A 15,174-nucleotide genomic window follows, 5' to 3' on the forward strand; every position below is an offset into this window, starting at 1 on the left:
GTGGAGGTTGCTGTGGTACTGGCATAGGAGGATTCAACTGATGATTCGAACTATAACTGAATCATGGGTGTTGATTTTGATTTTTATTTCTCCACCCTTGATTCTGGTTATTGTCGTATTGGTTCCTCCCTGGATTATATGGAACTTTCTGATCATGCCAAATTCCATTAACATCTGCAGTTTCGGGTGCCTTGCAGTCATCAGTAGCATGAGCACCTGCACAAATATCACAAACAATAGAAGAAGTATTAACAAAAGCTACTGGAGTATTAACAGAAGAAACTTGAAAATCAGAAAATTGCTTTGTGAGAGCATCTAGTTGTTGTTGCTGTTTCTTATTTGACTGTAGAATCTGATCATTCTGGGCCAGGATGGCATCATAGCCATCAAGCTTCATAATCCCCGCTCTTCTCTGTGGTACGGGAGCATTATCATACTCCTGAGAGGCTAAAGACTCTAATAATTCCAAGGCTTCCTCTGGAGTTTTTGTTTTCAAGGACCCTCCTGATGCAGCATTCACCAATGTTCTTGTGTTGGGCTTCATCCCTTGGAAGAAAGTTCTCGCTTGTTCCCAGGCTTCAATGCCATGTTGGGGACACTTCCTGAGTAGTCCTTTGAATCTTTCCCATGCTTCATATAGAGATTCACTTTCTTTTTGTTCAAAAGAAGTGATATCAGCCTTGAGCTTTGCCATTTTCGAAGATGAGAAAAATTTGTCTAAGAATTTGGTTGCCAAGTCATCCCAGTGAGTGATGCTTCCTTGAGGTAACGATTGCAACCATCCTTTTGCCTCGTCTTTAAGTGAACATGGGAACAATCTGAGCAAAATAGCATCCCGAGACACCCCATTCATCTTCAAGGTATCACAATATAACAAGAAGTTTTCCAGATGGATGTAAGGGTCTTCCGTGCTTCCTCCGGCAAATTGGTCTTTCTGAATTAATTGTAAAAGTGCCGGCTTGAGTTCGAAGTTGTTAGCATCCACGTTTGGTCTAACAATACTCGCCGTCTGTGGAACTCGAGCAGGAGTCATGTAATCTCCCAACGTTCTCGGAGGTGGTGGAGGTGCATTGTTGTCTCCCATTGCTTCTTCTCTTGGTTCTGTTGAGCTTGAAGCTTCTTTCTCTTGCTGTCTTCTTTCTTTAGCAAGTTTTCTGTTTCTTTTTGCTGTTTTCTCTATCTCCGGGTCGAATTGCAAGGAATCGGTGTCAACGGTACCTCGCATAAACCAGAAAAATAGATTATATAAAATAAGAAAATAAAACTGAATTTAAATAATAGAAAATTAAATAACAGAAAATAAGGTCCAATCTAAAGAATTAATAGCTACTATTAATGTTGAAATAGTAATCCCCGGCAACGGCGCCAAAAACTTGTTGCTACTCACGGCAAGTGCACCGATCGTACAAGTAATATATGATTAAGTAAGAGATCGTTCTCACGAGGATTACGGTTCAAGCACTAATTCACTATCGCAAACTTAGTTGGACAATCGAAAGTGTATTTGGAAACAGGATTTGAATTGCAAAATTAAAATATTAAATATTAAGCTAATTACTTGCAAGAATTAAAGACAAGAAATTAAAGATGTGATTTAACTAATAAAATAAAAACGTAGCTAGGGGTTCGATTTCCTTTAATCTCCTTATTATGATTCGAAGTCCTTCTTTACGTTAACCGTCCTTAATATCAATCTAACCAATTCTTTCGCGTGTTATTAGAGCTCAATCCCTTGTTACCCTAAAATCTTTACAAACTTGAAAGAACCCTAGTTCCCCGGTTATTCCCCAAGAATGCAAGCATTAAGTTCAAGAATCTTAAGGTTACGCAAATTCTATGTTTATCCCTATAATCATAACGTTTACGATGAAGTTATCAGATATGGATCACACACCAACATCCCTATTGTCATGCATTTACCGATGATCATTATATAAGATTCAAGCCTATATAAAGCATTAAAAACAGATAACTTCATTCATGATAAAAAGGAAAATTAACGTACATTATTCAAAGCATAATAAATCGACTAAAATCCATCTAACCCTAACTACTTAAAGAACTAGCCGGACATGGCAAAATCAAGAACAAAAGAAAATAAAAAAGCTCCCCCAAACTCCATAAGTGATTGGTGGATCTTCAATATCTCCAGTGAACACTTGACGTTGATCCGTCTCCGCCGCTCACGAACATGAATCTGATGTTTCTCCGGATTCCTTCAGCCTCTGAGCACCCAAGAGTTGTTTAGCAATGTAAAAGTTATGTATTTCTGGTCCCCAATGGTGTTTAAATAGGTCAAGAGTTCGTATCTTGATGAAACACCTTGAATGGGCCTAAGTTGGATCTGACTGGGCGCTTAAGCTTGTTATAGCGCGCTTAAGCGCCCTAGGACGGTGATTTTAGATTCGCGTTGCGCGCTTAAGCGCGATGGAGGGCGCTTAAGCGCGATGGAGGGCGCTTAAGCGCGCTCCTCGCGACAAAACTTTCTTCTTGTGGCGCGCTTAAGCCCTGATTTGGGGGCTTAAGCGCCCATAGGCCGAGACTTTTTTGGGTATCTTGGAGGCTTAAGCTTCCTTATTGGGGCTTTAGCTTCCATTGGCAGAGGCTATTTGCTTGTTTAGGAAGCTTAAGCTTCATGATGGAGGCTTAATCTTCTTCTCTAACAACTTGATAAGATCTCAAATCTATATTGTTTTTTATCTTCCTCTATCATCTCTTGATCTCATCTTTTCTAGTTGTGATCTCTATCTATCCAATCTTCATCTTTGACTCCTTTTGTCAACAAATCCCTAAAAAATAGCAAAGATGATTCAATTAAATAAAAATTCAGATAATGTTCATGATTATTATATTAAACCCTAGTTTTTGACTTATTTAACTTGATATTTTATATTAATTTAGTCTATAAAATAAGATAAACTAAAGGTTTATCACATATCCATACTTCAAGCCCAAAGGGCTCTTGCACGAAGAAGTGTGTTAGAGAGATATAAAATAATTAACTTAGCCTCATCCAATGCCTTAAGATTTTGGGTTGTAGTGGCATTTATGAAATCTATTCACAATTTTGTTGGAGTATTCAAGTGTGATAAATTTTCTATTAATTGATAATGGACTAAGTGAAAAGTATATAAGTAGAAGGATCCTTGAATCAAATACCTTAAAATTTTGGGTTGTGACATGATATCATATTCACCTGATATAATTGTTTAGCTTAGTACATTGATGATGGTCTCCTCTCCTAGCCTTCCCAGGATCCACCGTGGCAGATTTGACTAACTACTCAGATCTCGATGAGGTTGTAATGAAGGAAAATTTTATTTAAGTTGGGGTCATTTTGGTTTTACCAAATTTGTTTAAGGAATTGAAGCTAAATTGACTCGATCAAGTTTGAGTTAATTTGACTTGCGTCATTAAATTGATATATTTTTATATTTTATAAAAATAAATTTTCTAATATTAAAAATTAAAAAATAAATTATGCAGCGAGTCTAGTAGAGTATTAATTTTTCTAATCCAATTCAGGTCAATTTTTATCTTTTATTTAATTACACAAATCAATCCATTTTTTATACTTTGTGGGTTGAGTTAGTTGGATTATGCGTTTATAAATCCCACTTGCATTCCTAATAAAAATTCAATTTGCATTTGATTATTATTATTTATTTTCATCATAAGTATGAATAAGTTAAGAATTATTTTTGGCTGCTTTTCATTGAATTTGGCTGATAAATATATTTTGAATAAACAGATCATACTCCTTTCTTTTGCGGTAAGAGAAATCTAAACAAATTTGGTGGTATTCCAATGAAATCGGACCACCTTTATCTTGTATTTAATTACACAAATTAATTATTTTATTTTATTTTATGTTATTTTTTTAATTTATTTTTTGCTGCTACTGAGTATTGACTGAAACGTTTGGTGGAAAGAATAAATATTTTTTCGAAGGATCACGAAACACAGTCACCACTTCTTCTTTTTTGTACGTTAGTCCCCACTCTTTTTTAGTACGTTTGTTGTCACTTTAGTAGTCAGAGATATCTAATCAATATGGTGGTGGCCAATTGATATGGCCAATTGTCGTCACTTTAGATTTTATTTTTTATTTATTTACACAAATCAATCATTTTTTGCTCATGGATGCAGGTGGTAGGCCAATGGAGTTGGACCACGTTTAATAAATATTTTTGCTCATCGCGTACTGTGTACATTACATAATGTGAAAAAAAGACATTTTTCATCTTTTTATATTGGAAAATTATTAGTTATTTTAAATAATACAAGTTCTATCATTTTATAGACGTAACGACATTTCTTTATTTTTTGTCTTTATTTTTTAATGGGGTTCACATTTTTTTGTGTCTATAAAATGACACAACTTGTGTCATTTAAAATGACATATATTTTTTCCTTATTATATTCTCAATTTTTGTTTTATAGTTTTTCGTAAGAGGTTAATATTTCTCATGTTATAAGAGATAATAGTATCTCTCATACACAAATAAAAATATGTAAAGCTCATATAGAGATATGTGAAGAGAAAAGAGAAAAATATAAATTTCAAATATTTTTATGAATGTGTAGGAAATAATTTTTTTTTTATAATATAAGAAATACTAATTTTTTTTCCTACACATTTTACTTAATTATTAACCCAATTATTGGGTGCAGAGAAATAAAATAAAGAAAAGTGGATTTTTTAAAATTTGGAAAACTTCCCTAATTTAATTTAATAAAAAATAAAGAAAACTTAAGAAACAGACTTTTCAAAACTGTCTTAGTTTTTTCCCATTTCATTTTTCAGTTTTTTTTTTTTCGCCTCTCATTCTCTTTCGTGGGGATATTTTTAAAGTGATCGAAACCATTATTTTTGAGTGGTCCCTTTTCTATTTTTGGAAAAAAACGTGCTTCTCTTTCAATCCTTCACTTCTTAAAAAATTCCACACTCCCTTGTCCTATATTTTGGGAGAGAATCGATCATATATTCGGGACCACTAAAACAAACCTCCATTTATTAGAGCATATTTTTAGCAGAATAAAGTATATTTTGGTCCGTGTATTAAAAAAAGGTATATTTTGGTCCTTAATAAATATTATGGGATACAATTTAATTCTTTAGGAGCATTTGGTATAAAAGAATTTTTTTTTATCCGGAGATCGTGATTTCCCGAAATATGATGAGAAAGTTAGTTTTCCTATAATGTTATCAAAATGTTATTTGATAAGTCAAAATATTCTCAGAAATATTGGGTTAATTTTTCTAATATTATGTTTGATTATTTTTTCCTGAAAAATTAATTCTTATTTTTTCATCTTCTGGAATTCCTGAAATACCATCCTCTGGATGGTATTTTTCGATGGTACTTTTGTTTAGAAAATACACGTAAAACGGAATCATGGGAAAATTTTCTTTAATGTGCTACTAAACATGGGATTATAGGAAATTTACTGTTGCGACTTCGGACAGAATGGAAGAAGAGGGAGATTCTCGAACGAGGAAAAGAATCCAATGACTTCGAAAGAATTGAACGAGGAGCCGTATGAGATGAAAATCTCATGTACGGTTCTATAGAGTGGCAGTAAGGATGACTTATCTGTCAATTTTTCCTCTATCAACCCCAAAAAACCAGCAAGTGTACCAGTCCTAAAAGTAATAAAGTGTATTGAGTATGAGATCGTTCCTACGAAGATTAAAATTTCAAACACTAATTCGCTATTTACACTTAAATTAGACAATCAATTAAGAGAATTGAATAAGATTGAATTCAAAATTGAAAATTAAACTAAAAGTAATCAGCAAGAAGATAAAATATGTGTTTCTTAACAACAAGAAAGCGCAGTTAGGGATTCGACTTCCTCAAATTTTTCCTTTATGTTCTGAATTAAAACCTTAATTAATTACCCCTTTTATATTGCCCATCAATTTCCCTAGATTAATTAAGACTCAATCCTTTGACATCATAATTCTTTACTCTCTTTAAAGAACCCTATTTCCCCGGTTATTCTTCAAAGAAAATAAGCATTAAATCTAAGAATCATAAAGATGGCACAATTCATATGTTTATTCCTATAATCATACAAATTAATGATGATGAGTCAAACCAAATTCATACACCAACATTCCTATTATCGTATACGAATCCTAATTCAACCTACAAGAACAATTCATAGAAGGCATTAAGCAAAGACATATTCTTTCAATATAAAAAGGGAAAATTACATTAAAGATTAATTCAGAAACATAAAGATTCAATTGGGTTCCATCTAGCCCTAACTACAAAGAAAATCTAGCCTAATATGGTGAAATCAAGAATACAAGCAAACAAGAAAGCTTCCCCAAACTCCATTGATGTAATGGCACGGTGAATCTTCAAGGTTTCAGACGTAATCCCGACTCCAACTTGTCTCCGGCTCTCAAGAAAATGAAAGACTCGCTCCTCTGGTGTCAAGTTCTCTCAAAGACTCGTGAAGAATAGCTTAAATAGGTGTAGGAATCCTTGTTTTAGGAGAAAACCACGTAATGAGCTTTAATTGGATCGCAACTGGGCGTTAAACAGGCTTGAGCGCGCTAAAACATGCTATTTTGACAACAAAAATATGATTTCGTATTTTGACTATAACTTGAGCTATACTCATCCAATTGATATGATATTGGTCTTGTTGAAAAGATAAAAGTATCTACAACTTCTATGAAGAACACGAGATCCAAATCCATCATCTTGGATATGAAATTTTTTCCAAAAGACAATTTTATGGTGATTTTCACTAAATGGCTGCTCCTCATTTATTGCTTTAAGTCCTTCTAGCTTAAACATTGCTCTAATGCTCCAATTCATCTCAATTATCCTACAAAACAAGCCAAAATCATTCACATTAGTCAATAATTCAAACTCCATGCTTTTTCGTTATAAAACCTAAGAATTAATGCTTTTAACCAATGTTATTAAAACCGGCCCGGTCATTGACCCGGTCGAGGTACTGGGTCAGTGGATCACTAGTTCAACCAGTGGGTCACTGGTTCAACCGCATGACCCGGTAATTATATGTAATTTTATAATTTATATTAAAAAATTATAAACATACTCAAATATCTAAAAAAAATGATAAAAATTTCAAATATTTGATAATAATTTTATAATATTTTTGGGACCGGGCCGATTCATCGGTTAACCAACCGGGTCACTGGTTTTCATGAAAATCGGTCGGGTCGGACCGGGTCGCACTGGTTCTGATGCATGGCCGGTCCGTTGCTTCAACCGGTCCGGTTATATGATCGGTTTACCGTTTCCCGGGTCGACCCGGCCGGGTCGGTCCGATTTTAATAACACTTCTTTTAACTATATAATTCATATAATATTAGCCCTAAATATATGATAAACTAAAGGTTTATCACCCGTCATTACTTTTCCAGACATCTAAAAATAATCCTCCTACGAAACACCCCTTTATGGGAAAAAAGTCAACTCGTGATTTCTCTAAAGTTCAAAATAAACCCATGTTAGTAAGGAACTAACATGAACTAGGGACAGGTTATATTACAAACTTTTTTGTTTACAAACTCTTACAAACTACACCTAAGTACGACTGGTCATACTTTAATTATGCAGTTTACGACCGGTCGTACTTACTGTAATTTACAAAAAAAGTTTGTAAACGGATCTTATCCCCATGAACTAACATAGGTTTTCTTTGAATTTCAGAGAGATCACGATTTTGACTAATTGAGTCTGTTTTTAATTTGAGAAAAACCACAAGTCAACTTTTTTTTAAGGGGTTAAAATTGGCCTCATAATTTTTGTTGAGGACCAAAAATGACTTTACTCTTTTTAATACTATAGTAATAGATTTTTTTATTTAGAATAGGAGAAAAGGAGATTTAAATGGCATTAACAATAAAGAAGTAAATAAAATAAATAAAGTCGATTATATATATTTTTTAAATTTTGATAAAAAAATATTTATCTTTTAAAGTACATAAAATTATATCATTTTAATTAAAATTATTGTATTTGAGCATGAGTAAAAGTAGACAATCCCTCTTCGACTCTTCGTTTCTAATTTGAAAGCTCCCATAGTCCCGTTTATAGCGGATCTAGCATCGTGTTTTTCAGTTCATGCTGTAATCTTTACCCTATTATTGCAACCATGCCTGCACCAATTTCCAAGACTAATGTGAATATGTCATCCCAAGGAATTTAAATTCTTTCATGTGAAAAAATAATTATGTTATTTGACCACAACTACTTATTTAAAAATTATATATTTTTCTCTCTTTTATCTCATCATCAATAAATGGTTGTAATCAAATAATATAATCAGATTACTACTTTTTCAAATCTAATCCCAAGACTTTTTTTTTTTTTTTTAGATAAAACCATCCGAGGACCTTTGCTTCAATAATTTGCAACACTTGCACTTTGCTCAACTAGGTTTCAATTACCTTAACCAATTTGCGAATTTCAAAGTGTGAGGTCGTTGAAAGTTGCAAATACTTAAGGTAAGCATGAGAATATTCTCAAAAAAAAATTAAAATTAAAATTTAGGAAATAGAAATAATAAAATAATAAAATAAAACCAATTGCTTTTGGTAAAACTAATTTATTTTCTCTACTAAGAATAAACCCATTTTTTGGAAATAAAAATTGAAAAGATATATAAATAACTTTTTTTATTTCTTCATTTATGATACACTATTTATTAAATTTATCAAACACAATTTTCTGTACAAAAAATCTTCCTAAATATTAAAAAATATATATACATTTCTTCCCAAAAAATAATTCTACAGAACAAAATAATTATCATGCACATTCTTAGTATCCCCTCCACCCATTTAGTCTATGTCATGAACTCAATCCCAATAAATTCATTTGCAAAAATCAAAAGAATTGCCTGGTATCAAAGCCTCCCGTGTGTAAGAAAATCAGAACATTTTGAATGAGCAGGAAAAACTACGACTAGAGTGTAATATCATCAAAGTGTTTAACCAATCAACAACAATGGCCCTTTTGTTTGATGTTTAGAGTTTCCTTGCCACAAGTAAAGTATTGTTTTGGATTTTTGCAAAGGTGTTGCTAACTGCAACGATGTTGCAAACCAGTCTAGGATCAAGCACATTTTACCTACAAATAAGAGTAGTTAAACATTTTTATTTTTCCACTCATGGTGGGTTAACAGATGGGCTAAATTAAGGTTAAGAATAAAATTTAATTATTTTTTTAAGTAGTTGTGAGGGATGGAAACATGAGAGATGGAACACTTGCTAAGTGAGTTGTGCTCAAGGAATGAATTATTGGGACTGAAAGATCTTTGGTTTTATTTTTGGATTTTATAAGAGTTATGTTGTAGGAAAAATAATTGTGTAATATTATAGAGATTCGTTTTGCGTTTTTTTTTTTGGTTCAAAAAATGTGAGTCCCACAAAACATTGTGTGTGTAGGAAATTTTTTTGTATCATGTGACATAATAGATACAAACCCCTTTATTTTTAGGTGAAACAACTTGGGCCATGTGATAAAAACTTTTACATTCTACCTCATAAAGGAGCTTAATTTCATTCAAATAGATGGAGACACTCTTGGAAAATGAAAAAAAAAAAAAAAACAACAACAACAACTATTAGGAGCTTTTTAGGATTTGAAACATAAAATTAAATTTTTTATTAGATAAATAGGGCGTTGGTAGGAATTGATTTCTATACTTTTAGATCATAAAGCTCCCATAGCATGTTAATAATCCATTCACATTATTAATTAACTAATATAAATAATTATATAATTAGTAATAAACTAAAATTACGATATATATTTTTTTACACTTGTAATAGACCAAAATTAAAATTAAAACGTACTTATTCATCGAACACGTGTATCTTATTGACGTGTTCTGTAGTGTGTGGACCACTCTCTAGCATCCTAACAAAAGTGATGTTACATTACATATGAGAATGACAGGCCTTCACGTGAGGCAACGACGACAACTATAACAGCACAGACAGCAACGCTTACGGTCGAAAAGGGAAAGTGATACCCCAAATCCGAATCTCACAAAAAAAATATTCTGAAAAATTTCTGTTGGGTGCTAATTCGGAATAATACATCATTTCAGGAATTTAATACGAGATGAAAATTTTTAAGAAAAGATAATTATCATTTTAAATGACATAAAGTTAGGTGCTTTTAAAAAAAAGTTAGACATAAAATAATATTTTTTATTTAAAATTTAAATTAAAAAAAAAACCATTCACTTTCTCCGTTAATGATTTTTATTTTTTGTGTCTATCTTTCTCTTAAAATGATATAACTTATGTCTGTTATTAAAGACAGTGGGTGATTATAATTATAAGCATGAGGATGAGGCATAATTTAGGTGTATTATAATTATAATCGTAACATAAATTATAATTTAGGTGTAAAAAACTTCAAAATATAAGGGAAGTCTAACGTACACATGTTTATATGTACATGTGTATGTTACTTTTTCTAATATGTTGTGGTAAGTCTAACGTACACATGTTTATATAAAAACATGCGTATGTTGGCTTTTTTACCCTTATAACCTTTAATTAATAATTAATTATTAATTTGACCTTCATTTGAAACTAATTCGAAAATTTAACCCCTTCAGAAAACATAACACCAATCTGTCAATGTTTGACCGTTGACCATGAAGCCTACCCGGGTACACTTCTCCCTACCCTGGTATTTTTTGAAATTTTTTATCTACCCGGGTAGAGAGGGGTGTACCCGGGTAGAGTTCTTGAATCTGGAAAAATAGTTGAATTAGTTACCCGGGTAAGAAGGGTTGTACCCGGGTAAACATCCAGAGTAGCGTTTTTATATGAATGAAAAAAATTGTGACATGCATAGTTCATGGACGATAGCAACGAAGATCCAAGGCTTCCTCGTCATGGCAGCCCTAATGAATTTGTTTCCATCAACCAATTAGCAGATCATTACTCTATCTTTATCTATCTATCTATAGTTTTACTTAGTTGTGACGTTGCAGAAAAATGGTGAGTTTTGCAGAATTGGGACTCTTATACTGGAAGCTGAATCCAAATGATGTTGAGGAAGATTAGAGAAACTAGGGAATACAATTACATGGTAATGTTGTATTAATTTTAATTTTTTGCGTTTTCATTAACCTGATAGAAATATAAATCCGAGGAGAATATGAATTGGAAAAAGAAACTTTTTAGCATCTCGGTTATATAAAAACGCTACTCTGGATGTTTACCCGGGTACAACCCTTCTTACCCGGGTAACTAATTCAACCATTTTTCCAGATTCAAGAACTCTACCCGGGTACACCCCTCTCTACCCGGGTAGATAAAAAATTTCAAAAAATACCAGGGTAGGGAGGGGTGTACCCGGGTAGGCTTCATGGTCAATGGTCAAACAGGGGCAGATTGGTGTTATGTTTTCTGAAGGGGTTAAATTTTCGAATTAGTTTCAAATGAAGGTCAAATTAGTAATTAATTATTAATTAAAAGTTATAAGGGTAAAAAAGCCTGCGTATGTTACTTTTTCTAATATGTTGTCGTCATATTTAATAATGCGCAGAACTATACGGACATAAAAGATCATGCTTTTAATATTTTTTCTAATATTTTTCACATGTTTTTAAATCTAAATGATCATGTTAGCCACTGCCAAATCTATATAGTATGGTAGATGTATATAATTGGATATAATATTTCTTAAAAAAGGAAATATTCTTCATTACCTTACCACATTGTAATTTTTCTCGTTTCTTTGGATTTGTTTTTGTTTTTAATTAAAAATTGTGCCAATTGAATATTTGTAATTAAAAGGTACGTTAGTCATAAAATATTAATATTATCTACGTAGAATAAATTAATTATGCATTTGTAACGGAATTAATTATTAAGTGTAAAAAAGGTAATTTGTAATAATAAAATACACAGAACTATAAGGATTTTATTCTATTCACCTTAGTAGTAAGACATGGTATATCATGTGTGATGTCCAATGTATAATATATTCGTCCTTGTGGACTCCCTCCCTTGCTATCACAAAAAGAATATCGCCAAAAAAACATAACAATCGACATATTAATAACCATAGCATTAAACAGTCTGAAAACGTTTGGTTGAAAGGCGTGTTCTTGTCCACTCAAAAACGGTAGGAGGAATGACGTTTTCATTAAACGTTGATGCATCTAACGAGTTTGAAAATGTTGCCTGTCCTCCCGCGTTGCCATGCATTACTATGGCCAATAGTATTCTGATAGAATTATATAGGTCAAACATTACCAATTTTCTCTTGGGTGCTAATTCGGATTAATACATCATTTCACGAATTTAATACGAAATGAATATATTTAACATAAATAACATGAATTCAAAATTGAGTTAAAACCTTTCTTACAAATATGAGCCACTTATTTTACTAATTGACAGAACTTATACAAATAATTCTTAATCTCAAAATGTATTCTATCACAATACGACATGATATGAATAACCTGTTAACATAAGGTATTTTGCTTATTATGTGTAGATTAACACGACATAACAAAACACAAATAATCTATTTACAACACGAAATGAATAAGATGTAAGAAGATTAAAATGAACCAGAGTTGCATCCAAACTAGTTGCAACATGGCAAACAAGGTGCATCCAAACTAGTTGCGCCATCAATCTGGACGCAACTCACAATAACTTGCCACGTGACACTAAGGGTGGTTGTCTGAGTAATATTCAATTTACTATTGAGAGTCAGTAACCAAAAAGATAATGACCCAGGGAGATCATCTCAGAATTCGCTCAAATTTGACCAGACCCTTGGAGTTGGTATTTTGATTAAGGCTCGTGGTTCACAATGAGAACCAACGTTTTTTGGGCTTTTAGAATTGTTTTCATTGATTTTTTTAAATTTTTTCTATTTATTTTTATTTTCATTAGGACAATTTCATAATTTTCATAATTTTCTTTTTCATTGCCTACTTAAGGGCTTTATGAATCCTGGTTTATTTTGGTTTTTTTTACTGAATAAAGATATTATTGAGAGTTACAGCTATGTTGAATCCTTGTTCGTTTTGTTGTGATTATTATAGTTTGTACACCTGAACAAAATTAGTTCAATCACAACTATAAATCACAAATTAGTTTTGAACCATGAATCGATTCGATAAAAATAAAACCAGTTCGGATAAAAATAAAATAGTTCGATTCTTAGAACCAAAATCAATTTAAACTTATTTGATTTAGTTCAATTGGCAAAAAAATAGCTCTGATTTAACCATGAACACCGTTAGTCCAACATTTGTTCATCCACAACTTGCGAGAGTTTGTCGCGTGGCAGTTGCGCATGCAATTGATGCCCAATAAGTTGCGCATCAATTTGCACGCAACTGGTTATATTCGTTACGTAAATTTTTTGAAAATGATTTTAATTGTGTAATTTATTATTTAAATTTCATTTTTTATTTTTTATTTTTTTATTGCCATAGCTTTTTTATCCTTATGATGCAAAAACACAGATATATCATCAGTTTAATCCTTTTGATAAATTATTTACCAATCTAATTTGAATGAAACACATATGAGGAATGTGTGCATTTTTTTTTTTTTGAAAACTGATCCTAATTACCTCTTTGGGGCGAATCAGAACCCCCGGTATCCCACGGGTTCGACTCTTTGAGTCACCTATGAGACTAATCCAGAGTTCGGGTGCAAGTTCAAGGATTACGGTACTTATGCCCATCCCCAGATGGTGTTGGTGAGATTTGAACCGAGATCCTCTCTCACCACATATGAGGAATGTGTGCATTTAAGTCACGTATCACCTCCATATGTGATTTATGTAAAATTCAGTGCAATGCAAGACGTATTTCCTCACAATGCATATTCAAGTCGGCACCTCATATGTCTCCTGTAAAGCGTGACATCTGACAGACATATTTTAATTATGGAAAAAGTGTGTGTCATTTTAAAGGATATAAAGTTGTGTCATTTTAAAAGAGAGAAAGAGATAGATAAAGGAGGAGAGAGAGAGAGTTGACAAAATAAAAATAAAAATATGGATAATATAAATTATGTCATTTAAAAAGATAAAACATGAGTTAAACGCATACATTCATCATGCGTATTTTACCCGCATTATATTGACAAATAACCGATAACATATCTTTGATTTTGCATCGGAAGGGTAAATAAAGCCTAAAACTTCTCTCGAATCGTGCACTGAGCCCATTTGTGTGGGGGAAAAACTAAATATTAGTAATTGGGCTCTCAAAACATATAATTTTTATTATGGACCGTTACACATAAAATCAGATGGATAATGGCACTGAACAGATGACACAGTCTTTTTAGACCAATAAGCCTTTTTAATGTCGACTGAGAGGTTATAGCCCCTTTTTAATATAAAGCTTACCGGTGTGGATCTATTCCCACAATCACACTTCTCCCCCACGCATGCGTCCTAATTTTATAATAATTAATCAATAAATAATTATTACAAGAATAATATATATTTTCAATTTTTTTTATCATTATCAATTTATTCACTAAAAAACATTGTAAAGTAATAAAAAATTGATAGTTTCGTGTCACCTTAAACTGAAAGAAAAAAAAAATTATCCACCAAAAAATATATATAATAATTCTATTATATTAAATAAAAATCATATTTCACGGGTTTACTGGTACCTTTAGACTTGATATTACAATTTTTGCTCTTGATACTAATATAAAAAGAAAATATGTTTATCATGTTATATAAAATAATTTTATCTCTTGTAATATAAAAAAAATGGATGAGAAATACCAAAGAGAATAGAGAGAAAAAAAGATCTCACTTATTTTTTATGTGTACACGAGACCAAAATTATTTTATAAAATGAATATATAGTCTTTATTTTGTTGAGATAATCTTATTATATCAAAATATGAGATTTATTTATTTTTTATTTATTTATATTTTAGTTCTTATAGTTTGACTTCATTAAAGTATTGCTCTTTATTTTGTATAAAGAATTTTTCAGTTTAATTTGTACTTATAAATATATTAATTCACCGAGTATCAATTTAGATGAGTAAGAATATAATTATTGATAATACAAAAAGTAAAGTTTAGAAATCAAAATTTACATGGATGAAAGTTGTGAAGATAATTTTTTTCTTATGAAAATTAAATATTT

The 15,174-nt window shown here is 31.7% G+C and overlaps 1 non-coding gene across 1 annotated transcript; it reads left to right on the plus strand.

Moving 5' to 3' along the window:
- Positions 1–581: 581 nt before the first annotated feature.
- On the plus strand, positions 582–688 carry LOC133305251 (small nucleolar RNA R71). The gene has a single exon (XR_009750745.1). It is a non-coding gene; the product is annotated as a small nucleolar RNA R71 (small nucleolar RNA).
- Positions 689–15,174: the final 14,486 nt, after the last annotated feature.

This window comes from Gastrolobium bilobum, unplaced genomic scaffold (assembly GCF_033153095.1).
Source record: "Gastrolobium bilobum isolate Gb01-03AN ecotype WA unplaced genomic scaffold, APGP_CSIRO_Gbil_v1 utg23571, whole genome shotgun sequence".
Taxonomy (NCBI): Eukaryota; Viridiplantae; Streptophyta; class Magnoliopsida; order Fabales; family Fabaceae; genus Gastrolobium; species Gastrolobium bilobum.